The 26,917-nt window shown below is 45.3% G+C and overlaps 1 protein-coding gene across 1 annotated transcript in view; it reads right to left on the bottom strand.

Annotated features, from left to right (window-relative positions):
- Positions 1–26,917, bottom strand: part of SLIT3 (slit guidance ligand 3) — a 610,776-nt gene that overhangs the window by 296,202 nt on the left and 287,657 nt on the right. The window lies entirely within an intron of this gene.

Raw genomic sequence — 26,917 nt, forward strand, 5'->3', positions numbered from 1 at the left:
AGTTTAGTGACCTCTGTATTAGACAGCAAACTCCATGAGGGCAGAGACTAAAAAAACCTTGTCTTTTTCAACAGTGCATCCCCTGTTGCTACCCCAGAGTTTGGCCCGTATTTGGCACTGGATAAGTATTTGTTGAAAGACCCTTGCAAACGTTAGGCTGAGATTTGCTGAGTCAGTGACAAGAGATGACCTGCATCTTTAAACCTCAGAATCTTGTTTCTGCTTTGTTTAAGGCTTGCCTCGTACTTAGTTTGGAGTTGAAAACCAGGAGAAGATAACTTTCATTCCATAACATAGTGTCCTTAAAAAAGAAAAGGTAAAGTTTTAAGAGAGAGAGAGGGAAAAAACCCTTCAAACTGGATTTTTAAAGACCAACAAAGCCATAAATATTAACAATTCTGATTTATGAGGCCACTGAGCGTTGTCCCTCGTTACAGTAGCAAGCTGGAGGTGGGCAACCCGAATGGAGAGAAATGCAAGGGGCTGGAGAAAAGGGAAAAAAAATTCATTAGCTTGGTTTTTCTCCAAGTGCGCAAAGACTTTCTGCTGATAAAAAGTGAGCATTTGTGTAAATCTTAACTTAATAAAGCATTTGGGAAAACACTTTTGTAAGCACAACCAAGAGTTTTAAAGTCATCCAGTCATGGGAAAATATTAGGAACAATTTCACTGGGCTCAGGGATGGAATACTTCGAGTACTGTAATTTGATCAGAGATATCCAATGCGGGTTTATGTAAGGGAGAGTTTAATACCTAGACTGCTGGAAATAAGTTTCCTTGATAAATTACTACCATGAAAGATAAAAGAGAGGCAGACGTTTACATGCACTTCCCGAAAGCCTGGAGCACAGTTTTGTGTAGCTATGACGGGATGTTAGGAGACTGCTGAATGCATCGTGCCCAAAATGAACTCATTTCATTTTTCAAGCCGAACAAAAAGTAAAAAGCCAGGTGAATTGAGTGAACTCCACTGTTTATAAATAAAGCAAAAGCTGAAAAAATGTAAAATCATTCAGTTCAACACAGTCAAACTTTGAGAGTTCTGGTCACCTAGTAGTATTCGTTTCATATCTTTTGGCCCAAATATAATGGAGGCAAAGATGTAACATCAACTAGGATGGACACTGAAGAAATAGCAGTCAATCTGTGTTGTTAGGAGCTGAGCCACCTGGGGATCAGCAAAGAGGGACCTCTGTACCGTAAGACACGTCTGCTCTTCATCACCCACACACCACAAAGTACACGTCTCTTAATAAGTTCCTAGTGGAGAAGCCTCTAAAAGCTAGGTATCATTGATGGGTCCAAAAAAAGCCTGAAGATCATAACTGGGCCCACAGCCAGGACTAGGGTGAGGCTGGTGAAGGGACCAGAACCCTATTCAATGAGACTGCTCACTCCCAGGGGCCGACCCTACACGTACACGTCCCCCAGAATGGTCGCCTCCTTAAATGGCGTGCCCTGGGCATCCTGCTTATCCCACCCCAGTCCAGGTGCCTCACCTTTTGTTTTCAGCACAACTGATCCTGAATGGATCGCTCTCAAAGAAGAGAAATGGTGATTTCCTTCATTTAGAGTTTTGTGAAAGGGAAAGGTCTTAAGATGCTAGATATCTATTAGAGATAAAGCGGTAAGAACAAAATTAAGACATAAGCTCATTCTCCTAACAGTTAGGAGATAAGTAACACAGTAATTAGGTGTGAAAATAGGCTCCACTTTAACAAGGAAGATATGATACCACTTTAAGTAAAGCTGAGGCAGGAAGATGAAGTCTGAGACCGTAATAGCTAAGAAGCAAAGACAGATGGGGCGTTTCTCTTTTGACTCCTGCACAGGAACTTGAGATATAAAACACTAAGTTTTATATCTAGACAGTCCCAAAATATATAATTGTGACTTGCACTGCATTTTGACCGATACCAAGTTAGTTCAGGAAAATAGGATGCGTTCTGCCTATTCAAGCGTGGTCCCTACGGATCCCTTGTTGGTGACCCCAAATGAGCTTCACGCCAAGAACACTTTGACGCACCAGTGTTGCAAATGGATATGACACGGCTACTCTGAGCACAGACGGGATTCTCCTCTGTCACTTATCAGCCGTGCCACCTAACAGTTCACTGTCTTTCCGAGGACAAATCTTCCACTTGATTCCGAGGTAGCACTTCTCATTTCTAGGTAAATAGCTCAAATCATCCCAACTGGAGGGTCCTGTAATGTGTCTACCTTCCCGACGGTGAGCTCGCCCCGGCTCTCTCACTCTGTCTGCCCTTACCCAGTTTAGCTGGGGAAACAAGATCTGCCTTCTAAGTCACCCAGTGGCGAGGTCTCAGAACCTAGGATCTCAACTCGGACAAATAAGCAAGAGCATGTGGTTCCCTTATCAGAAGCAGGCCTGAGCCTAGGTGCTCGTAATGTGCAGAAATGCCTGAAGAGATGTTATATTGATTATGAGATACAACTGTGAATTTTATTACCTTCTGGGAGCAAATAGGAAACATAAAAGCAAGAGTTTTGTGCCAGATGTAAGAACTAAACGCTACGGTTATCTGATTAGCATTAGAGACACGTGCTTTGAATGCGAAACACTTGTAAGTCTCCCCAGGTGAGCTCTCCATCTTCTCTGCACCATTGCTGTCAGACTTTTATATGCCTGCTCTTCTCAAATGGGACCCAGATGAAGTTCATTTTTTTGCCTGGAAGAGACTGAGGTGTTCGGTGGATTTCTTTATTTTAAAGCCAGGGTGATTTTTAGAAGAGAAAGCCAACACTCGGGGACCTTGCTTGGCATCATTAGGAAGTAGGAGGCAGGAAGGGGGCAGAGAGAAGTCGGCATGATGCTTCCTCTGCCTGTATCGCCATGAGCCTGTTACCCGTGTGCACTCTTCTTTAAAGTGTCAGTTCCGATCACAGAAGCTAGCTCTTGATATTAAGACTGACAAGGAGAGAACCTCCCAGTCACTGCCACTGCCCAGACATTCAATGCATTTGTTTACATGTCCTTTGATTTCCCCAAATCCACCTCCGGGGGCTCCAAATGTCCCCAGTGACTAAACCTGTTCTGCCTGAAGAGTGCCATGGGGGGTTCCAGGAGGAGTTAGGTCATGGTGTTCTTTCAAGACTCAAATTTTAACAGCGTCATCTTCTTTTCTTAATGATGATACTCTGTGAACATGAGGATGGGGAGAGACAGATGCTCACATTCACTTCTGGAAGGCATATAAACGGGTAATGCCTTTCACTTGGGCAATTTGGCAATATATCTCCACAGCTCTTAATGTATGCATAACCTTTTATTTAGCAAGTCTGCTTGTAAGGAAATCATCGGACAAAGGTACAAAAAATTACATGTACAGGGCTGTTCACTGGAGCACTTTTGATGATGGGAAAAGCTGGAAAACACCTAAACTCCCCAACTGTAGGAGCTGGATGTCCGGGCCCATCACTACAGTGGAAGACCAACGGCCACTTAAAAGGAGGGTGTTATTCATAAATGTAGGCAAATGCTTTGCACACATTTTTAAGTGAAAAGGGGGGTTTCCAAAGAGTATGCAGAGTGTAATTTAATGCTATAAATATAAATGTGGTATGTGTGTGTGAGGGAGAAGAAGGTCTGGGGGGAAATTGCACCCAAATGTTCATAGTGATTATGTGTAAATTATTTTTATTTTTTGGCTCTCTGCAATTTTTCTACGGTGAATATATAACACTTGTGTAATAACTACAAAAAATCCTCGCATTCCTCTGGCATTCCCAATCTCAAATCTTTGAGGGGTTTTTCACGACCTTACTTGCACCCGTCTTTCTCAGAGCTCTACTGCTGTGCTATTTGATGTGGTCAGTCTTCCTCGGCAGGAAGGCTAACGCACTGGTTTCCCACTTTGCTCCCTCCCATGGCCAAGCTGGTGGAAAATATGAGGGCTGCGCTCTCCTCACTCTCGCACCTCCTGCTAGCATCTCCGTGCTGGCGCTGGATTCTCTTCCCAAGCCTTGCTCACCTGCTCTGGCAGGTGTTCAAATTCCTTCCTCACGGCACTCCCTGAGCCTTGGAAAGAGAGTGGGTTTTGAAGATTCCTCCCCACCCTCCTCTCTGAACGTAAAGATAAAGAATTATTTATCTCTCCCCGCCTGTTAAATATGGCATTCCTTCTCTCACAGCCTATCTCCTCCTCTGCTTGCCCAGGTCAGCAGAGCTGAGGCGAAGGTTCGTCACCATCGTTATCAGCAAGCTTTCCCACTCTGTTTCACCCCTATGCCCTTGCCCCGCCGTTACTCTTCTTGTGTCTCCCTACACAACCTGTAAATCTTCTTCTTTGCCTCTCCCTGTTATCCTGGAATTTCAAACTTGTCTCTTTCCAAATATGGCTGGGCTGGGAGCTCCAGTCTCCACGCTTGGACAGCAGCAGGCTCCCATCCCTGTCATCACCCTGGCAGACACCAGCCTTCACTGCCAGCATTGTCAACAGCATCCTTGGAAACTCTGGAAGATATCTTTGTGCTTGGCTCTGCTGGGTGCACTACAAAGGAAAATTTTCTGCAGACCTAACTGTGTACTCTTTTGAAGAACTTGTCTTCAAGGAGCATAAAATCTCATTGGGGACATAGGACATAAACCTCGACATCTATAGCCATGCAGCTCCCACCTCACTTGTCAACCCAAACTACTCTCCTGAAGTTAGAGTAACTTCTGTGTTTACCACGTCGATCTCCTACTTCATAGTATCTTGGCTACATACCTCTGTAGGCTTTTGCCCTACTGACCATGATCTCCTACATGAAACTCAGGAAATTTAGAGGCTATGACTCAGTCGGCCTTAGATTTGTCTCAGCTCTGACTTTCTAGCTGTGTGACCTTGGACGAGTCACTCTACCTCTCTGATCTTCATCTATAAAATGATGACAACAATGCCTACTGTGCTCTGATGTTTTTAGAAGCCAAAGATAACCCAGCTGGAATCTGTAATTGGGGTTTTGCTTTCCTGGTCTAGAGAACTTTGATTCGGAAAAAAATCCAGAGCACATTTTCTTTTCAAGAGACATTAAACCTGAAATTATCATCATCATCATCATCACATTCATCACAATCATCATTAATCATTGGGATGCAGAGCCATTTTCTTCTCAACCAGTTGAGAAAACAAAGACATTTGCAGAATAAAGTGAAAGAACTGTTGTTGCAGTTTTCTGTTTTCGTTTATCTTACTCCCCTGAGCTGATTCTTCTGTTTTCTCTTTAAACAGACGCAGTGGAAGCAGTTAAATGAGCTCAACCTGAATACAGACAAGCAGGAAGTCAGCTTTAGGTTGTGATGAATAAATTATACAGAGGGTTTTGGCTTTAAATTTCTCCTCGGTTGATGTGTTATACCTTGAGCCACTGACTGCCCAGGCGCCAGCGTTTAACTGGACAAAAATAGACACAGCTAACCCGTGCAATCCATGGCCGGCCGTAGGCTGGTGAGTTGGCTTCTCCATCACCCCCAGCAGAGGGCTTTGTCGGTTTGTTTTGTTTTCCTCCCGTTCAGGGAAACAGCAGCCGGGAGAGAAGCCTCTCCTTCTCTCAGGTCGTCCCGAGTACAGCCATCCAGCTATCCTCAAGAAAAGCAGCCGATGGGGCTGCCCTGCTCCATCTGGCTGATAGACTCAAACACATCTAGAAGGTTTTCTGACACGTTAGCAGTTGACAGCTTGATAAACGGGAAGGAGTCTCCCTGAATGTGTCTGTGACAGGTGCAGTTTCCACGAGCTTGCTTTCCTTCCCCGTAGCAGCCCCAGCTCCTGGGGATGAGGAAAGGAGTGCTTAGCTCAGGTTCTCTTTGGGGTCCTCGAAACAACATTTCTCACCACGACGGAAGATTAGTTAACACCCTATTTCTTCCTCACCATCCTTCCGCTGAAAAATAAGACCAAAAAAAAAAAAAATACCCCAAACAAAACCAAACTCTTCTGAACGGAACTGTGTAAGAAAACCCAGAAGCAGAATCTTTGCAGAGTACAGTGCTAAGCTGACTTCCATCTACAAATTACACTGCTTACAGCAAGTAAGTTATAGCAACTTAAAGCATTTTTTGTGGGTTATCTCAAACTCTCGCACCCTCACCTGTTATTTTCTATGCAGTTTTTTACTCCCACCCCTAAACCAGCAGTACCCTTTTTTCTTCTGAATAATCATTAAAGCCGATTGTCATCCCTTCCTGGCTATGTGACCCTGGGAAGGTTACATCACCTCTCCAGGACTCAGTTTCCTCATCTGCAAAATGGGGAGCCGTTTATTCAGCAAATATCTCTTGGGCACTTATTTTGTGCCAGGCATTTTCCGGGCATCCATCTGTGCTGGTGAATCACGCCAAGCAAGCCCCTTACATTAAATGGGCTTGTAGGCGGGTGGATCATTACAGGACCCACCTCCTTTATTCATTCACCCAAGAGTTACTAAACATCTTCTACAGGCCAGACACTACTCTAAATGCTGAGTGAGTCAATGATTAGAAAGGCAAGTTTCCTGTTCTCGTGCAGATTATGTTTGTACGGAAATCCTGTGGGGACTGACTGAGATAAAGCAAGGAAAGGCGCTCGATCAGAACTGGCCTATTCACTCTATGGTGACCCTTGCTCTGATCATCGGCATCGTCATTACTGCCATGTGTGAATCACCTGCGATCACAGAGCAGTTGCCTTGGACACAGGGTCCTCACGCTCTACGTCTGCCTTAGACGCCAGTAAGATTGGGCGTGTCTAGCCCGTGAGGACAAGCTGGCCAGGTGGTTGCATTGCACTGCAGGGACCAGAGAGTCATTTCCTCCATTCCCCTGCCTACCTGGCTGTAGCTAATGGAAACTAAAATAGATGGGAGTTTTTTCTTTTCTTTGACAATCCTGCCCCTTCCCACCCCTAACCTAGGACCATAGACTTTAAAATTGCATCTCACGGTCAAATTTCAACTTCAGCATCCACATTTCCCGCTACCCGGGATATCTGTTTGCAATCACTGAGAAGTGGATTTTATTTTTAATAAAAAGTGTTCAGTAAATATCTGTAGAAATGAAGGCATGGGAAAGGTGTTCAGATGCTCACAGCAAGTGAGCAGAAAACCAGGGCATCCCAGAGCCCTCCGCTCCCTAGAAATGTCGTTCTGAAGCTCTTCTTTGCCCTGTGGGGTACCCCCAGACAGCCCCCTTCCACCTTCCCTTCCATGGTCCCTCTCCTGAACATCTTCCAAGGGCAAGACACTGTCCTGGGTTCCAGGACTATCTCAGGGAATGAGAGAATTGAATCGCTGCCCTCCTGGACTTATAGTTAGGGACAGAGCAAACAAATATGACTACATATAAATAAACTGCAGATTAAGACAAGTGTTACATAGGAAATAATCATGGTGATGGGGAAGAAAGTATTTGGAGAAGGCCATATTAGACGGGCTGCCAGGAAGTCTCTCTGAAGAGGTGGTGACTCCTGAGCTGAGACCTGAAGTACGAGAAGGATCCCAAAGTACGAGAAGGTGAGAAGACCTAAAAGGGCATTCCTGGCAGAGGAAAGCACAGTTGTTCTCCCAGTGGATTGGGAGAAGGGGCAGAGAATGGTCTAGGATGAACTGGGCAGGGAAGGAGCCAGGGCATGCATGACCTTGAGGGTCCAGGTGAGGACCTTGACCCAACCTGCCTTGCTGGATGGACCGGTTGAGGGGAAAGTGGGGGGAGAAATCAGAGCGTGAAGAATGACTCCTAGGTTTTTGACTGGAGCAACTGGGTGGATTATGGCGGGCCCTTTTCCCAGGACTGCTTTAGGGCAATGTTGGTGAAGGTCTTACTCTTGGATCTCAGTTTCCCTACTTGTTAATTAAGTGCCTTCTGGAAAGGAACATCACCTCTCTGAGCTGCAGTTTCCTTATTTGTAAAAGTGGTATAATAACACCTACATTTAGAAATGTCATAGAGACTAAGCGAGAGGACCTTTGTGAAGCACCCAGTGTGGTATGTACTCACGATGAAGGTTTCCTGACTGCTGGTTCCCTTTCTCTCACTTCCCTTCGCTGTCTGGTCTAGACTCATACCTGTGTCTGCCTACTTTTGCTTGTGCGCTGGGTGTGAGCGGCATGCAACATCTCACCCACACTTCAGGGCAGCTGTTGTCACTCTGCTCTCTCCTCCCATCCACGGGGTCAAATGCATTCTTTCTCAAGTCCTTCCTTCCCCCCAAGCCGTACCACAAATATTCCCCACATGGGTTTTTAAGTTCTCTTCTCCTCTCTAGGTGTAATTTCCTGGTAAAAGCAGAGATTAAGAAGTGTCTAACTGAGCCGAAATGCTGGCAGTGACTGGGGCGTATTTTCCTTAGATGACCTTTGAAATTCTTTCCAACTTAAGGATGCTAAGCTTCAGCAGAACATACATTCTGGATATTGTCCCTGCAGAGCCCGAAGGAATGAAGGGACACAGACAGGTTCCTTCTGTCCTGTTTCTGTGCCTGTCATGAATATAACTACAGTTTTCTAATGCTGTTAAATGGCATTATTGGTACATAATTCAAATACCTTACAATTCATCCATTTAAAACATACAATTCAATAGTTTTTAATATATTTACGAATATGTGCAACCGTCAGTATAGTCAATTTATACAGTTTTTATCACCTCAAAAATAAACCCCATATGCTTTAGCTATCACCCCATGCCCCCATCTCTGTCCTCCCCCCCACCCTAAACAGCCACTAGTCTACTTTTTTTTTCTCTATAGATTTCCCCATTCTGGATTTTCATATGAATTGAATTTTGTAACACATAATATTTAATGACTGGCTTCCCTCACTTAGCATAATGTTTTCAAGATTCATCCATGTGGTAGCGTGTATCAGTACTTCATTACATTTTATGGATGAATAATATTTCATTATATGGATATACCATACTTTGTTTATCCATTTGTCCTTTACGAGCATTTGGAGTGTTTCCACTTTTGGGCTATTACGGATAATGCTGCTATAAATATTTGTGTACAAGGCTTTGTGTGGACATGTGTTTTCATTTCTCTTTAGAAATATCTTTTGAAAACTTCTCTTTGATTAACTTTTCTCACTGTTAGGATGTTAATAACCATTATCATAACAAAAATATATATTGTGTTGTTAGTTGGTGTTAGGAACTACGCTAAGTTTATCTCATTGAATCCTCATAGGACTGGCTTGAGATAGGTATGTTTTTATCCCTACTTTATAGATGAGGAACTCGAGGCTTATAGAATCTAAATAACATAAGAGGAAAGAGAAACTCCTAGATATCAACCAGGTTTGTTTCTCTTCTTAGGAGAACCAAACATGAAAGACATAGACGGATCCTGAAACATTTTTCTTCCAAAGGGTTACACGCCCTGTGACACTAAGACACCACTCCCCTGCCCACAATTTTATATTCATTCTTCCAGAAATATTTGCCTTTGTACTTTGCATCCAAAGCCACCTACCTGCTCTCTAATGACTCCAGTATAGAAAAATATTGCTACAAAGACTACAAAAATAAATGTATGCATCAATAGATACAGACTCTAGGTTTGTCCCATAACCCTGATAAAACTATGGTCCCAGTGGCCCAGTTTCTACATAGAGTTATATGTAAAGAAGTAGTTGGGCAACCGCACATGGTTAAATGGGAATTCTAACATCTATTTGAATCTCTAAAATTATACTTATCTGGAGGAAGACCTTTCATACACCCTTTCTCCTGATCTCCATGTGTTATATACATCCCTTGGGGATGCTCTGCATACTCTTACTTGCGACACACCCCATCCCTCAGTCAATCCTGCCATGTTACTGCCTCTCAGGTCCTGTCTCTCTACTCATTCTCCAGATTTCACATCACAAGAAAAATAGGAACTAGGTTGGTAAAAACAGGACTTTCCTTTGGAGAGTAGGATTCAGGGGAGGCAGCAGGGAATGGTGGAGCAGAGAAACGTAAGCGGGCAGAGGAGGAGGGAACTGTTACGTATAATTACATTTTCTTCTTACAACGCATTCATCTTCCACTTTAGTTTTTCATTAGTAAAAATGGGAAAATTCTAACTTGTTCAAAGGGGTCCCACCCAGATCACATGACTAATAGATTACCACGAAAGGCAAATGGATACATAAAATGTCCTGTGCACATGAACAACAGAATACTAAAATGAATAATTTACCTAGTTTTGACTAGAATGCAAATGGCTGACATCACATGGATAGCTGATCTTCATTATTTGCAGATTCCATCTTTGCAAATTCTCCTACTTGTGAAAATTTCTTTGCAACCACAAAATCAATCCTGCCATGCTTTCAAGGTCATTTATGGACATGTGCAGACAGGCAAAAATTCTGAGTTGCCCAATGTACACACGCCCAGGTAAGGTCAAACAAGGCCATTCTCTGCCTTCTTGTCTCAGGTCTCACAATGTGGCCGGAGGTGGAGAGTCTGGGGGCAGAGCTGTGCAGTGCAAGAGGATCTGCTCTCAGGCTAGTACGGGGTTTTTCCCAACCTTGGCATCTGTTTAGTGGGCTGGCCTCAGGCAATCCACTTAATACTTCTGAACCTTGTTTTTCCTTTCATAAAATAGAGAAAACAGAATCTACCAGGATGAATTGTTTCTAGGAATTAAGATGATGATTTGTGTGAGGGGTGTGTGTGTGTGTGTGTGTGTGTGTGTATGTGTGTGTGTGTGTGTGTGTGTGTGTGTACATACTTCCCCTAGGGGCAAACGATTCAGTATTCACTAAATCAGTGTTCGAGGTGACTTTGTAGTCTATAACTATCGTGAGGAATGAGAATCAACTATATATTGGTTTCTTGGCCCTTAGGTGAGTTGGATGATGGAAAGGAACCTACACTCCTTCTTGGAAACTAGCAGAGGGCTGGGTGTTCTGCTTAGGACTCATCTGCCCAGGACTCATAAACTCAGATTTTTGTCTGTTTCTCTATAAACATCACAAAACCTTAGACATGGCAGACCTCAGACTTTAAAGATCATCTGTCTCTTTTCTTTCTTTTTTTTCTTACCATGGACCCTTTATTTAAATGAAATCTGACATGAAACCCTTAATATAAAAATCAGATAAAAGTAGAGCTATATTCTTGCAAGCAGGGGCCCAGGGGAACCTGGAGTCTTGCCAGCTAGGAATTTCCTCACCTCCTTTCTCCCTTCCCCACTCCGAAAGGGCCTCTGGGGCATGTGCAGAGAACCTCATCAACATGTGTGAAGACCACAAATTTAGTCCAACAGCCTCACGGTCTATTTGAGTAAATTCAGCCTCTGAGAAGTAAATTCCCTAAAAGTGTAAATTTTAAAAGTCCTAAATAGTAAGGCCTCCGAGTTCTGTAAGATGGTACCATGCCGCCAAAGTTGTCTCCCTAGGGTACCAAATAGTCAACCAAGACTTGCCTCTGCTTTACCTTCTGTATCTCCAACATACATGGCATCTAGAACAAGAAGGATTTTTCTTGGTTCACAAGGAGGACATCACAAATATTAGCTGATTTCAATTCTAAAATGGGATATATTCAACACTTTGTATATGAATTCTGGCTGTTTGTAATCCAATTCAATAATATCAAAGAGGAAAGGTGAGATTTCTAGTTCACAGGGCTTTCATGAAAAGTACAGATAATGGTGAAACCGTAATTATACAAGTATCTCATTCTCCTCTAGTTTGGAACACTTGAAATACACATTTTTGTAAAAGCTGGAATCTATTCACCTACTTACCTATCTAAATATTTTCACTGAGTTTGTTCTAAAGTTTGGAAAATTACTATCCAGAGAGGTCAAGTGGTCAAGAGGTCAAGTTCAAGGTCATACAACTAGTTTGTAGTGGAGCTAGACCCAATCTGAGGTCTTTTGCTCCTTAGTTCACTGCTTTCTCCATTCTTGATATTATTTACTAAAGTCACATCAGTAAGCACATCTGCCTTATGAAACAGAACTATATGGCTTGACGAAAAGAGAAAAATCCTTTGCTGACCCCATCGTCTTTCCAGTTCAGACTAGATCTTGGCCTCAACCACCCCAGGGAAGGCTGGATCCCAAAAGAAAACAGACTTTTAAAAAGTAAGTTCCCTTTTTGGCTTTTGAGTTTTGAAGGGACCACGTTCTGGAGATTTATGAGTGATTTAAGGGATTTTTACGGGTACATGTGATTGTACTGCTGACTTTAGAACCAAATGCTTGCATTCCATGTACTGTATTGTATTTCTCTCCAAAATAGTTCCACTTAAAGAGGCTGTTGGGCTCTGGAATCAAGTGGAGAGAAGAGGAGAGGCGGCTCTTTAAAAATAGGTGTTCTGAATTTGAAGCATTTCTGTTCTTAAAAAATTCAGCCACCCTTCTGCAAGGCTCCATTTGTGCGTTCTTCCCTGGATCCTCTCTTTTGTTTCCCTCTCTCGAAAGAGTCCTCTAGAAACCTGTTCTTCCCCGCCTGCTCCCATTTCATTATTCAGGATGATTTAACTCAGCTGGATCCCCACCTCCAAGGGGAGGTCCTACTTTTGCCATGTGTCCAGACCTATGGGTGGACACATTCATTCCCATTCCCACAAGAAGAAGGCAACAGGACAGAGATGAACTTCTACAATTGATCCTACTTCTGCAAGAGCCAAAACATCTACGGTTGATTTTTATTTTAATAGCAATAAATCTCTCTCTGTGAACCACCAACTTCAGCCTTACCCTGGCTTCGTAACCCCATGACCACCACCGAGAACAATGTCAAACGTTGTGGGTACCAGGTGCCAGCTATGGTTCTAAGCACCCTTCATTCACATCTCATTCGGTCCTCAGTGCGTCACGAGGCAGGTGCTATCATTGTCTCCTTTTATAGGGAGGGAAACTGAGGCTCAGAGAGAATATGTAACTTGCTCAGACTTCTTGACTCTTCTGTAGCTGCAGGTCACTGATTCTATTGTCCCCCATGTGGCTGCAGAACCAGACTTCCTGGGAAATTAAGGACCCAGAATTCCCAGGTGGGTGCAGAGGAGGTAATGAATGGGGTCCCATATGCTGGGCCTATCACTGCCTAGACATGAGCCTTTTCAGCCTCAGAAAATGTGGCATTCCACGCTAACCCATCATTTGAAATTCCTGCAATAAATAGAAAAAATAAAATGCCTGCAATAAATAGAAAAAATAAACACGCAGCTGAGGATATAGTTCAGCTAACGTCGCTCCCAAATGAGGCTGATTCCAGATAGAAAGCAGATTTTCTTATTTACTGTATGTGACAGCTGGAGGAATTAAATGAATCATCTGTCTATCTCCATCGCCTCATTCCTCCTGTGCTGTATGTATCATCCCTGGGGTTGTCTGTCTTCCCATTCCGGGAAGACAGATCAGTGTAGTTTCAATTATTAATTCCATGTTTGGATCACAGTTAACACCAGTTCCAGCTCAGTGACCTGCAGTTCCTATTGATTTAAGTGATGAATTATCTACAGCGCATTGTATTATTCACTTTATTTTGTCTCTTATTCCTTCCGCATTCATGCATCAAAATAATAAAGCACTATTCACAGGCTAAAAGGACCTGTTTCCCTTCTCACATTTCCCAGGAGGGCAAAGCCAACGCGCACCAGGGAGGTGATTACGCAGATCTGGGGATGGGGCTGAGTGTTTATTTTGCCTATGAATTATTTATCTCAGCTGTGAATTTGGGGGAGGGTGTGGGACAGGGATCTTGAGTGGTGGCAGGGATCTGAATGGGGCACAAAGAGGCCCAGGAGGGAAGTTAATGAAGACAAGAGTGGAACCTTGGAAATGCCAAGGAAGTAAAGTAACTTCGACTCCAAAGGTCGAGTTTTAGGAGTCTGTCTGTTCTGATACTGACAGGAGGATGGGTGTGGGTGGGTGTGGGTGTGGTGATGGTGGTACCGTGAAGGGAAGGAGGCAATCACCAGTCTGTTGCAAAAGCCTGTGCGCTGTCATAGCAAGACCCACCTAGCAAGGTCAGGCCCTAGAGAGGCAGAGAACTGTGACTGTTAGGCTGAAATCTGTTGGCTTTGGGCTGCCTACCATCACCTTCCTCTTTGGATAAAAGCACACCGACCTATTACCTGCGGAGGAATCGCCTTTCCCTGCATACAATCTGGTAGGACAGTTAATCGAGACGCCCTACTGTTTCACGGCCAAATGAACGTCCCAAGCTGAGCCAGTGAGATTCTCCTTCCATGGCATTTGAATTATATGTAGGCAAAGGGACCAAAACACTGAATGTAGTTGACCTCCTTTCATTAGCAGTGGTGCCTGGGTACAACTGCTGAGCGATCGCTGCTCTCAGGACCCTCTGAAGATGACCAGTGCCTGTCTTTGTAAGCCCTGTTTTTCAACCTTCTCTCTGATTCGAGACGTCCCACCCCATGTGCTTTCCAAAATCCCCTTTGAATTAACTAGAGTTGCTTATATGTTGTTGCTTTCAACCAGAGAACTCTGGCTAAGCGGCCAAAGGACTTGGCTTTACCTGGAGGGTCACTGAGCCCTGAGAGATGGGAACAGGAAGACGCTGCAGATCTTGTCTATGCCTCTCGCACAATTAAGCAACAATCTCACAGACAGGGAAGGATGGGCAGATGGGAGATGAAAGCATTCCTCTGTTCACTCTCTCGTTCAAACTGAACCCAACTTTCCAGCCTTCAGGATTCCTGTTGGGGCGACTCCCAAAGTTAGGGGGGGCTGGAGAGACACTCTCACCCCACCCGGCAACCCCACCTGAAGGGAAGACCTCAGTGCGGGTTGCCTGGGGTCAAGCACCACCTATGAGTCAAACCCAGAGAGGAAGGAGAGACACCCCAAGACCTCCCAGCTTGGAAGGGAAAGGGAGCATGCTGAATGCAGAGAAGTTTCCATTGGCAGACAATCGGAGGATTACCTGGGTCTCTTTCCTAACTTGATTACACCCAGCACCTAAGGCTGCTCCCAGTTTGTGACTCACAGCTCTCGAGGTGGCCTTGGTATGAAACAGATGTCACGACTGTTTTATTGTAGTTCCCAACTGTCCCAATTGCCAACCTTCATTCATCTGATTCAGACACGAGAGCCTTTGGCCTTCCTTCCCTTGTCTTTTCTTCTTCCTCCCTCCCTCCCCCATTTGAAGAGCACAGGACCTGCAGCGGGCAGGGTCTGATTTTGCCGGTCAGCCCAGCCGCTCACGAGAACCAGAGCATGGCCAGCCATGCTAGAGAAATGAGTTCTTTCTCTTTCCCGAACTTCACCAAATAAGGAGAAGAGGATCAGAAAACCACCATGATTAGATTATATGGAAGAGGGTCAAAGATTAAAAATCCACTGCCTCTCATTATTAGAGGAGGGATGACAGATTCAGACCAGAGCACAAAAGAAAATACATTATTTCAAAACAGGATATGAAACCCAGTCCCAGGTGATTAGTCTCTGTTAAGTAAATTTACTATCTAATCTTTTAACTGTCTCCCGAAATTGCTGGTCCAAGACTCCCTCCCTCCTCGGTTGGAAGCTCAACCTTGGGCGGGTGCTGTCATCTGCCCCGAGCTCCATCAGCACATTAATGGAACTGGGACTCATCTCCAGGGGGTGGGGTGGGGTGGGGGTGGTGCTGGGCGGAAGGGGCAGGTAGCAAAATGCACCTCCTAATAAAAACAGGATGTGTGCACCACAGACCAGCCCAACTGGAGGAAGGACAGGGATGGAGGATGGGGGAAATTGTCCTGGCTTTGGTTTCCGAGCCAGGCCCATCAACCAGGAGACTATTCTTCAACATCGCGTTGGGCTCATCCGGGGAAACCAGGCTCACCTCTCTCCACGCAGCCCCGAGGGGCCCACATGCCAAGGAATCCCATGCTCCCGGATTGTTCTCAAACCAGACCAACCTTCAAAGCTTTGATTTTAAATGAATGCTGCTTGCAGGCCAAATACCGCAGGCCTGTTTTGGGGCCCGGAGAGCACAAGATGTGCACTTGGAGGCCAGACAGGCTCACAGCACCCTCCAAGCGATGAGAAAACAAAGAGCAAACAGGACACAGTGAAAACGAGGGTCTGTTTCTCACTATCTTTCTTGGCTTGGGAGCCACTGTGGACCTGGAGAAGATGAATCAGAGAGGTGCAGGATCTCAAACCCAAAGCAACGTCTTCCCGCCTCTCTGTACCAAAAGGAACTCTTTTTTTTTTTTCTAGGCTTCCCTATTTTCTCATCGTCTGTTTAGTCTAAAAGGCTGAACTACTGCACAAAGAAAGTTCTCTCCAAGAATGAGTTTTCCAGAGAAAGCTCTTCAGACAAGGCTGGTGTGTGCAGTGCCCTCCACAGCCCGGAGAATGGGGCATGTGTTTCACACGAGTGGGGCGGGGGCAGAGCTGGACTCCCTGAAGGATTCCCGAGGTGCTCTGTTTGTGTGATTTACCCCTTCTGGAAAATCCAAACATACAAAGGAGCCTGCTGCAAAGCAAGGGCAGATGGGGGACTTAGGTTCCCAAACAAAGCCAACCGCATACCGCTCACCTCCCCCGGGGAGCCTGGCCAATTTTAACCTTTGTAGGTTTCAACCGAACAGATTGAAACCTGTTGGGGAGGCGCATGTCCTTTTGCTGGGAGCATGCTTCACACAGAACCCTGGAAGAGAGGGAACTGGGCAGAAAGGAACTTCCCTCGGCTCCTGGGTGTCAGAGCTTGACATTGTCATCTTGTTCATCAAGGAAGCAAAAACACACAACTCTTGAGTCCCCGAACTTCTAGAGGATGGGACGCAACGCTCAGAAGAACCCAAACTCTATCTAGTAACCATTTTGTTCACAGGGGATTCTATTCGCATTGCAGAAGAGCTAAGACCAGCGCTGTGTGCCTTTGAAATTCCAGCCCCGACACATTGTCTCCACAGCATAAATTGTACTATGGAGCCATGCCCGGGTTTGCGACTTGTGTGACAGCTGATGGAGGTGGCAGACAGAGTTAAAAACACGTGCTCGCTCAGACGTCATCTGTCCAAGGGGACGGCTGCTTCCTAGGAACTGTGCTCAGGGCTTGAAACCCATGATTTTAGCTGAGCTTCAAGACAGTCCTGTGAAGTCAACGCTTTTGCTTTCCTCCCTCTGCCATATGGAGGCGAATGAAGCTCAGAGAGTCTTAACAAAGGTCAAGACTCAGTCTTAACAAAGGTCACCCAGCAGAGTGCAAGTGAGGACCAAGGCCTATCTTTCTCCACAGTCCAAGGTCTTGTCTCTTCATATTGACTTGGCCAATATGACAAGGCTTCAGGAAGGCCCCAGAATTTTCCATGCCCCTTGATCCAGAGCTTACCAAGCTATGGACTTCACCTAAGAAAATAATCATGAAGGCAGACAAGATATATTTACAAGGATGTTCAGCAACACTATTGATAAGAGCAGAAATTGGGGAGAAAAACAGGGTATTGGTTAAATAAAGTATTATATCCATGCAAGAGAACACGATGTCGTCATTGAATCACTAGGCTAGAAGACTATTTAATGACATGGTAATGTTTATAATGTCAAGTGAAAAAAATGAACGTATGATCCCATGTCCATTAATAAAGTAACGGATATATCCATTTTCGTATAGCCACACAATGCAATACTTCGACGCTATGGAAAAGAACGATTGAGTTCCAGACAAGCACTGACTTAGAAGGATTTCTTCTTTTTGCTAATTTGCACTTTACTCCCAAACGTATTGTTTTTTAAATAAGAAAAAAAGCATTAAAAACCATTTTCAACAATCGTGTGCAGGGCACTATTTTTAGAAGCCGTCTCAGTATACGATTTTGTTCGGTGTGTGATGATGATATTATACATGAGCAAGGTTGCTTTTGTTTATCGATATGTATGTAGTTTGAATCACATTGGTTGATTCCTCAATGTGTACTGGGCACATTGTGGGAGATGTGACTATGCAACAGGTCAGATCTTGGTAAGTGGGGAGATCCGAGGGAGGTGGGGTTCAGATCTGAACAGAGACAGGGTGGAAAAGACAAAGAACTGTGATGAGGCTTGGGGGCATCAGGAAAGGAGGTGGGAGGATTATTCCCTCCTCAAGAACAGCAGTGCCAGTGGCCGTTCCATACGCTCCCTCATGCCCATCAAACAAAACAAAAAACGAAACGAAACTAAAGTAAAGCCGCAGGTGGCAGGGCCAGCAGCCGAGAGCAGGCCTAATCATCTGGTCCAGTTCCCAGCCAACGCTCCCTGACTTTAATTATTACAGATCAAGATGAACGGGTTACCCGGCACCCCAGGCACTGCTGCCCCTCCCCCTCCCGCCCTTTACTATAATGACCATAAGTCTTAATTTCTTCTTTGATCCATAACTCCATGCCTGAATTCTAAAGATACATCATCATCTGCTCTCGCTTTCCTCTGATAAATGGTTTGAATCACTGTCGGCCGCATTATTCCTAGAGCCCTGGATTGCTGTATCAAAGGCATCTGGTTTCTCAAGGAGCTTCTAGGACCCTGGATATTGAAGGGCACTGAAGGTTGGAGCCAAGACTGGAGTCCCATAAACTTTCAGGGGATCACTGCCAGTCCATGAACTTTTGATTACTGGTCTCTGAAGACAAAAACACAGAAGCTAAGAGTCAGTTACCTAGAAACTCTTAGAACGATTTGGCATTACCACATTCTAGTACGTGATGCTAATCACCTATACACACCCTTTCCATGACCAACGTGCACAGTGTTGTAATTATTTTTCCTTTTTCTTATTATGTGTATTCTGATTATACTCTTTTCAAACGTCATTCTATGCCTGTTGCATAATGACACGTTTGGGCCTCTATTTTCTATGTCTTTTTCATTTCATTTTTCTAGTAAGTCATTTTTATTATATTTTACAAATACATCAGTCTATAGATTGGAGATTTTCTTTTTAAAAGAAAACAGTCCAGCTCCACAGATAGTTTGAGAAGCACCAGGGAGGCATGGGCTCAGTCCTCTTAGCTCTTTTTATTAATAGACATAATCAGGAGTTGAATAGAGCTGGCATTTGGGGTAGAGCTTCATCTTCAAGTAGAACTCCAGCTGGGTGGCACTTGGAAGGATCATCAGGGCCTTCTAAGAATCTCTTTGGACGAAGCCGATGGGAAGGTCAATGGGCTGAAAGAATTCTGGAGCGTGATCTCCTTATTTTGTGCTGAGGGACTCAGGGTTACTCATATCCTTTTCTCAAACACAGTCATTACCCCCGCTGCACCCTGCCTTTTTGCAATTTCACTCAAACTTTCTGGTTTGCATAATTGTGCTCAGCAATATTAAATTTTTATTTGAAACAACCTCTGCTACAAGAAAATTTATATAAACATGGGGGAGGGGAGGATAAGATATTGCCTGTAGCTTTGACTTCCTTGCTCAGCTTCCTCCGAGAAAGAATCGTCATGCATTTTTAGCCATGCTATCAAAGCCACAGGATAATCCAAACTGCAAGGCGAGAACTGGTCATCCTGCTGTCCTGGAGACCTGGGTGAATTGATGACCCCGTCTCATGCGACATTTCCATCCGCATTTGAGATGGATTTCAACGTCAAAAGGCTAAGTCAGACTTCCTGATATCTACCGGCCCCAGAAAACTCAGCGATCAAAACATCACTCCCTGGCCTATAAAATGCCCCTTGCTTTGTAGGGATCTTACAAGCCTTATCCCCCCGGTAAACGCCTCAAGATTACCTAAAGCCAGGGATTTCCCTGTCTGGTGCCAATTTATCTTTTCACATAAATCAACAGTAGGCTAGTGCTAAGGTTTTCTCTGCCTAAGCCCTGCAATCCCTTCCCCTAGGATGGGAGCAAATATCTTCTTCATCAGAAATATTGCAGATCCTGAGCGGGGCTTTGATGTTGCCTTATTTCTCTGAGGCTAACTTTCTTTTGAGGAGGTGGCACAGGACGGTGGGGAAAGGCAGAGGCCTGAAGGCTATTCCCTGCTCCACCACCTCTCAGCTGTGGGCCCTGAGGGAAATCCCGTAGCTTCTCTATGCCTCAGTTTCCTCATCTGTGAAATGGGGGACATGACTCCTAGAGTTACTGTAAAAAATTAAATTACAAAGTACTTAGAACAGTGCTTGGCACACAGTAAATATTAGCTGCGATAACCATTTAATTGTTTAAGAGGGTCTAAGCTATTTCCAAAAGGTGTTTTGAAGTGCATCATATGGACGGAGAAAGAAAATTTTTCCTTTCTCAAAAGAACCAAAATACCCAAATTTGAGTCTTGGATCAAAACTATTTTAGGAGCTTACTGCCATATTAAAAGGAGACCAAGGAAGAAAGGAAAAGGAAAAGAAAAAAAGAGAAATTGATAGGAAAAATAATGGATAAAAGGAGGGCAAAACATTAGAAAATGCACTTGGGACAAATCAGTATTTCACTTGACTTTGAACCTGAGTACCAAAAAATTAAAAATAATAATAGCAATCCCAAGGTAGGAGAGAAACAGACAAATACCAAGTGACTCTAAAATGCTGGTGAACACAAGTGGGGCAAGAACCCAGCGCCGGGACTGGCTCGGTTGTCAGGGTCTGATGCAGAACTCTTCAAATTTCATCGCCGTCTTTAACAACGGAACTGGTTATTCAATCTAAATTTCCTAAATGAGAGCCAGCTACCCCATCTGAATTGCCCAAATTCAATCAAGTCACCTGGTGTGCTTCCTGTCAATTCCCTCTCTCAGCTGGCTTTTTCTTTTAACCACGATGGCCTCTGATCATCATGAAGTTAGGCCGGCCCCGCTGTTTGTAAAAGGCCAGCAACGGGAGAACACTCTTTGCAGTCCCTGGGAAACAGCCAGGTGTGACTGCACGGGGCCACATGACCTCTTGCTGGGAAAATGTCAGGGTAACTCTGCAAACCTCCTGCTTGCCCTGCTTTTCCAAGAGGAGGGGCCCCATTTATAATGTTTTCTATTCCTTCATGGACCACTTCTAGAATTCCAAGGAAAGCAACTGGAAGATGATGCTGATTTTCAGTTAAGTGTTGATAAGATGTGAGTTACAGGGGAAATGTGTATGGAACAGAAGAACATCTCAAACCGCTGTAGACTTAGCCACCCAGGGAGGGGGCTTGTCAAACAGGAAGTTTGCTGTTCCCCTGACCCCCACCCCCATTCTGAACCACGAGGTCTCCAATAGGACCAGTTCTGCACTTTCAAGCACCTAGATGATTTTAACAATAAACTTTAAGAAATAATGAACCAGGGACTTCCCTGGTGGCACAGTGGTTAAGAATCCGCCTGCCAATGCAGGGGACAAGGGTTCAAGCCCTGGTCTGGGAAGATCCCACATGCCGTGGAGCAACTAAGCCCGTGTGCCACAACTCCTGAGCCTGAGCTCTAGAGCCCACGAGCCACAACTACTTAGCCCACGTGCCACAACTACTGAAGCCCGTGTGCCTAGAGCCCGTGCTCCGCAACAAGAGAAGCCACTGCAGTGAGAAGCCAGCGCACAGCAACGAAGAGTAGCCCCCGCTTGCCGCAACTAGAGAAAGCCCACGTGCAGCAACGAAGACCCAACGCAGCCAAAAATAAACAAATAATAAAAAAAAGAAATAATGATCCAGAAACATCGCACACAGAAGAGATATGCTAAGACGAAAGCAGCAAGAAACCATAAAGGACTCACCTAAAACTTTCAGGTTTAGGTTTCATAGAATGACAGTGACTTGACCCTCAAGTGCCTTCCCTTCTAGATGAGATGTCCTTAAGACCAGGGATTTCCAGTATTGCACCTGCAGCCCCCGGGGCCCCGTACCCTGCAGGAGGAGTTCAATTCCTGGGCCAGGAGCTCAACTGCAGCCTGAATTCACTTGCACTCTCTCGACAACCGGCTTCGGAGTCACAGCTCCGGAGAGCTGCCATCTGAGCTGGGCCAGGAATAGGCCATTCTGGGCTCCAAGGTTATACTGCCCATTTTTCCCCGTGGATTCTGCAAGGTCTTAGGAAGTAGAAAGAGATTAGGCTTAAGCAATCTCCGCTTTGCTGTCCTTAGAAGAACAAAGTAGCAGTTTGGGTTCTGTAGGGGGAGTCTGTATCCCAAACTGAAGGGCAAGACAGTGGTGGCGGGGTATCTGTTGATGGATGGTTTATCTCCCCGGCATTTCTTTTCCTGTTTTCATTTCAACGGTCCTCCTTCTTGTTGGCAGAGCCAGTCTTCCTCACATTTTAGTTCCTGTGCTTGGGTGGGCAGAGCGTGGCCATGGGCTGAGCCAATCAGAGCTGCTCATTTCTCCATCCCCTGACCCAGCTGGAACCAATGGGAGGGGGTGTGTTGGCAGGAATGCTGGAACAAAGGCAAAGGCAGGTATTATTCTCTGCTCAAGTTGAACCTGAGGGATGTGAGGTCCTGAGCTGTGGTGGCCATCTTGCCACAGCGATGGGAGTGCCTGTGTGCAATGCAGAGAAAATTAGGGCAAAGGGAAAGTGACCAAGAGAGAGAAAGACAGAAAAAGAGAGAGAGAGAGAGAAACAGTGTGGTAGCTTATCTGAACCCCCAATCAAACCATCTTGTAGGGTGTCCTACTCCTGGGCTTTTCAGATCCATGAGGCAATCATCTTTTTTTTTTTTTTTTTTTTATAAACTTGGATGGGCTTTTCCTAAAACTTTGTAACTGAAAGACACCTAACCAATTCAGTAAAGTTTTTAAAAATGAGCTGTCCAACCTCAGGAAGAAATCACTCCTTTCATGCTCTTTGTACAAGATGCTGACACCGAGTTTTCCCCATGAAGCATCTACGTTCAGTTTAGGAAATCAGAATACATCATAGAGCTCAGGTCGTTGACATCTCTTCTTACATTTTATTCCCACCACTTCCCCTCCTACAGTGCGAGATGCTATTTAGGTAAATCCCATGAGGTACAGCAGCAGTGGTGATGCTCACACAATAGAGGAGGCGGCTGAGATCAGGAGAGGTGAATGAACTTGCCCAAGGTCAATAGATCCATGAAGGAGTCATCTTGCTGCATTTCCTGGGGGGTGTGGATAAGGGGTCATCAATACTTGGATGGTGGGGTCCTTTTCTCTCCAGCTACGTGGTCCTCCTCTCCCCCTGTAGTACAAAGGCAGCTCTTGGCCCACATTGGTAGCTGGAGGGAGAGGGCTTTCAACATATTCACCATCCAGAGCTTTGGCATTCAGCCCTCTGTCTCAGGTCCCAGCACCCTCACCCATCTCTCCCCTGCACAAACCCTCCTTTATCGCTTGTGTGACCTTGACTCTTCCAGACATGCGTGAGCATTGCCCTCCACGTCCACGCCAGTTCTGTTTGCTTCCACCAGCAAACGTGTCGTGATTTAGCACAAGCTTTGAGTCAGAAGAACCTGACTCTCACTTATTATCCACACGACTCTGGCTAAGTAACAACCTCTCTAAGGCTCAGTTTCCTCACCTATAAAGTGAGGGTCATAATAATACAGATCTCATGGGGCTTTTGCAAATTAGTGAGATATATAAGACCCTTAGCTTAGGTCTAACTAACAATAGTAAACATTGTTAATAGAAGCTACTGAATAATGTTTATTGAGCATGGACTCTGTCAGCACATCATTTCACGGTCACTAAGCTGTAGCTTGTTCTGTTTACCTGAAACCTTTCTTTTTTTTAAATTTATTTATTTATTTGATTGCGCTGGATCTTAGCTGCAGCAGGCAGGCTCCTTAGTTGAGGCATGTGAACTCTTAGCTGTGGCATGCTTGTGGGCTCTAGTTCCCTGACCAGGGATCGAACCCAGACCCCCCTGAATTGGGAGCGCAGAGTCTTTCCCACTGCGCCACCAGGGAAGTCCTTGATTCCTACCTTTTCACAGAGTGCTTCATATCATGTCTTTCTCCTTAATCTTTATTCCTGAAAACTCTAGTTCTGTCTTCCCCTCTACCCTGGATTCCACTGTATTTGACATCAGAGCCATCCTGTGACTTGTATTCATTCTTTATGTCCATCAAGTGAGTTTCTCCCATATATTCAGGATGACCCATTTTATGTTCATCTTACCTCCAGTACAGACAAGTGGTCAAGGCCATGAGCTTTAGGGCCAAGCTATCCTGGTTTCAAACTCTAGCTTTCTGTTTTGTCACCTTAAAAAAGTGACAACCTCTCAGTCTCAGTGTCCTCATCTGTAAATGATAACAGTACCAACCTGTCAGGGTTGCTGGGAACAGTTTAGGAGATACTGCCTGCAAAGTGCTAAGCATCTTCGTCTATCACGTGGAATCAGCAAGTTCTCCCCATGTTAACCTAATTATAGTCTTAGCTGCACAGCGTTTAGTTTGCTACCTTTTAACGGGTAGGAGCTGAACTGATCTGAACCCAGAGGCATTTCCTTCTCTGTGGTTACCTGCAGTCTCCCACATTCCCTCTTTTGGCCACAAGGTGGCAGCCTATCCATTATAGAGGAAGCTTCTATTCTCAGAATACTGGGAGAGGACGAAATGATTTCTTACGGAATAGAGACGACTTTTCTTTTTCCTTTTTGGTGATGGAGGGGTCAAGAGTGGACTGAAAATCCTCACAAGCTCCTGCTTAAATTTTCTGTGAGTTTAATATCGGTGCACAGCAGTCCGAAGTGGCACAGCAAACAAACATATCAACCAAGCTTGAGGGTGTTACCTTTTAGGGAACGAGGTTGGCACCTACCCCCTCGTTCCCTCCGCAGACTCCATCAGAAAGCCCGCTGGTCTTAGAAATACCCTCTAGGCTGGGCTTCCCCTATCCCACGTCTATTTTACGGTGTCAGGGAGGTTGATGTAGGGCACCGTAAGTGCACCTACGGTCACTGTTTTGTCCAGAACTTTCCTGGTTTTAAAACAGAAAATCCCGTGTCCTGGGAGGTGTTTCAGTCCCAGGCAAAGTGGGACGGTTGGTCACTCCAGGGCATCTCTCTGCCACATAGCTCCTCTAACTCCACGACCCGGTTTTCCTTTTTCTCTTAATGACATGGGTATACAATTTGCCAAAGCCCTAGAATTCTGTAATTGTGTATTTGGAAGGGATCACAGACAACATTTGGTTTCCTAAGGAAGGGGGAGGATGGAGAGGATGGAATGGGCTTGCCCAGGTCCCATGATTTGCCTGGCACGGAATGATCGATCCAGAACCTTGGGTCTCATCCACAGCTCTTTCCATGGGCTTCCCGTCTACTCGGAGCCACAGGATACATAAGGAGGGGGTGTCCGGCTTCCTGGCCACTCAGAATAACTTCTGGAAAAGAGTAACCTAGGGCAGGACGCACCCAGGGAGACTAGAAGCTCTAACTCAAAGCAAACTTCACCCCAGATGCTTAAGGGTGTAATTAATGTGTTCCTCAACACACATATGTTCTATATGATGGGAAGGGGAGGGTTTTAAACTTAACCTGGATGGCAGCCCTCACAGACCTCGCTTTGGTAGGCTGGAGGAGGATTAACTAGGAGATTCCCACCCGGGGGCCAGCAGGGCAAGAATTGAGTCGCGAATGCCTTTCTGGATTTCGCCTCCAGAGAAAAGAACGCACCAACTTTCTCCTGGAGTCTATTTGGCATGGCCCATCTCAGCCGTGCCAGCCGTTTGCCCTCCTTGTTCACTTCAGAAAGCCAAATTTTCTGGATTTTCATTAACAAATCCTGCTGAGGCAAACTCCCACTCTCCACGTTATCACACGTTTACATCTCTACCGCCTCGGCCCCAGCACTAAATTGATTTGCCTCAGAGACACACCAGCGAACTCAAGTTTTTTTATTAGAAAGCTAAGCTGAACGCAGGAAATCTTTGCAAAACAGGATAGAAAGAATGCCTCTTTTACAAAGCCGAGAGAAGGCAAAGCCATTCATGATTGAATACGGTAAGTACACTTATATCTTCAAGAAATGATTCTCACAAAATAAAATTCTTATTAGTAACAAAACTTTTCAGACATTGGTTTTCCAAAACAAAGTTTGCAGGAAATGAAAGCCTCTACGTGAGGAAGGAACAAACCCAAGCAATTCTCCTACAAAATAGAAGATGAACTGCAAACTCAGATTTAGCCACTTGAAAGGAATCTGCTAACAACACAGTAGAGAGTCTTCCGGCAAATCTCCTGTGGGATTTGCCACACTTGTCTCCCTCCCCAGGGTCAATAAAAAGGAGAGCCCAACCAGGGGAAGGCTGGGAGGACAAGTCACAGCTAACCTCTCTGCATCGAATATAATATAATTCCGAAAGTTCTACGGTGAGCTAGCTGAACCCTAAAAGAGCTAGGGAAGTCTGAGCTGTAACCAACCCCCGCAGGAATGGAAGAGACAGATACAACCTAATGCAAAGCCATCGGGTAAAAGACCTGGAAAAGGAAGGGGTCCTCACTACCTCCACTGCTCCACTAAAACAGGAGGACTGGAGAGAACAGGTGAAGGAACAGATCACCAGCTGGGTGATCGGAGCTTCATCCCAGGGACGCCAGACACCAGCAGAGGGACCCTGAACAAGTTATTCGCCTGCCTGGGATACGATTTCCTTTTCCCGGAAGCGATGGGGTCAGGGTCAAGGCCCTCTGAGGTCCCTTTTATCTCTGACAGTTCTGTGAATACATATGTAGCTGGCACACAACTGAGGAGACAAGGAGGTCCAGACCCGTTCCCTCAAAATCCCAAGGCCGCTTCTCCCCCTCTGTATGCGGCTTCAGAATACTGTCCTGAGCTCCCCTAAGCAGACCTAGCCATGGGTGTCCCTAAGCACCTTCCCCTGAAGATGTGGAGGAGATGGGCTGGACCAGGGAACTGACCACAGTCCCAGCGAGCAGAGATGGGCCGGCAGGATGTCTGTCTTCTGCCCTGGCAGCTGTGGCCTTGTGGGCATCTTGGTCCTGAGCACATCTTCTTCCACAATCTCCTCTCTTGTCCGCCCCACCACCAGTCAACAAAGGAAAGAGAAAGAGGGGACCAGGGAGGGTGGGACAGGGCGAGAAACTCCAGTCCCAGCTCCAAAACGGTCAAGGA

The sequence above is a fragment of the Globicephala melas genome, chromosome 3 (assembly GCF_963455315.2).
Source record: "Globicephala melas chromosome 3, mGloMel1.2, whole genome shotgun sequence".
Lineage (NCBI taxonomy): Eukaryota > Metazoa > Chordata > Mammalia > Artiodactyla > Delphinidae > Globicephala > Globicephala melas.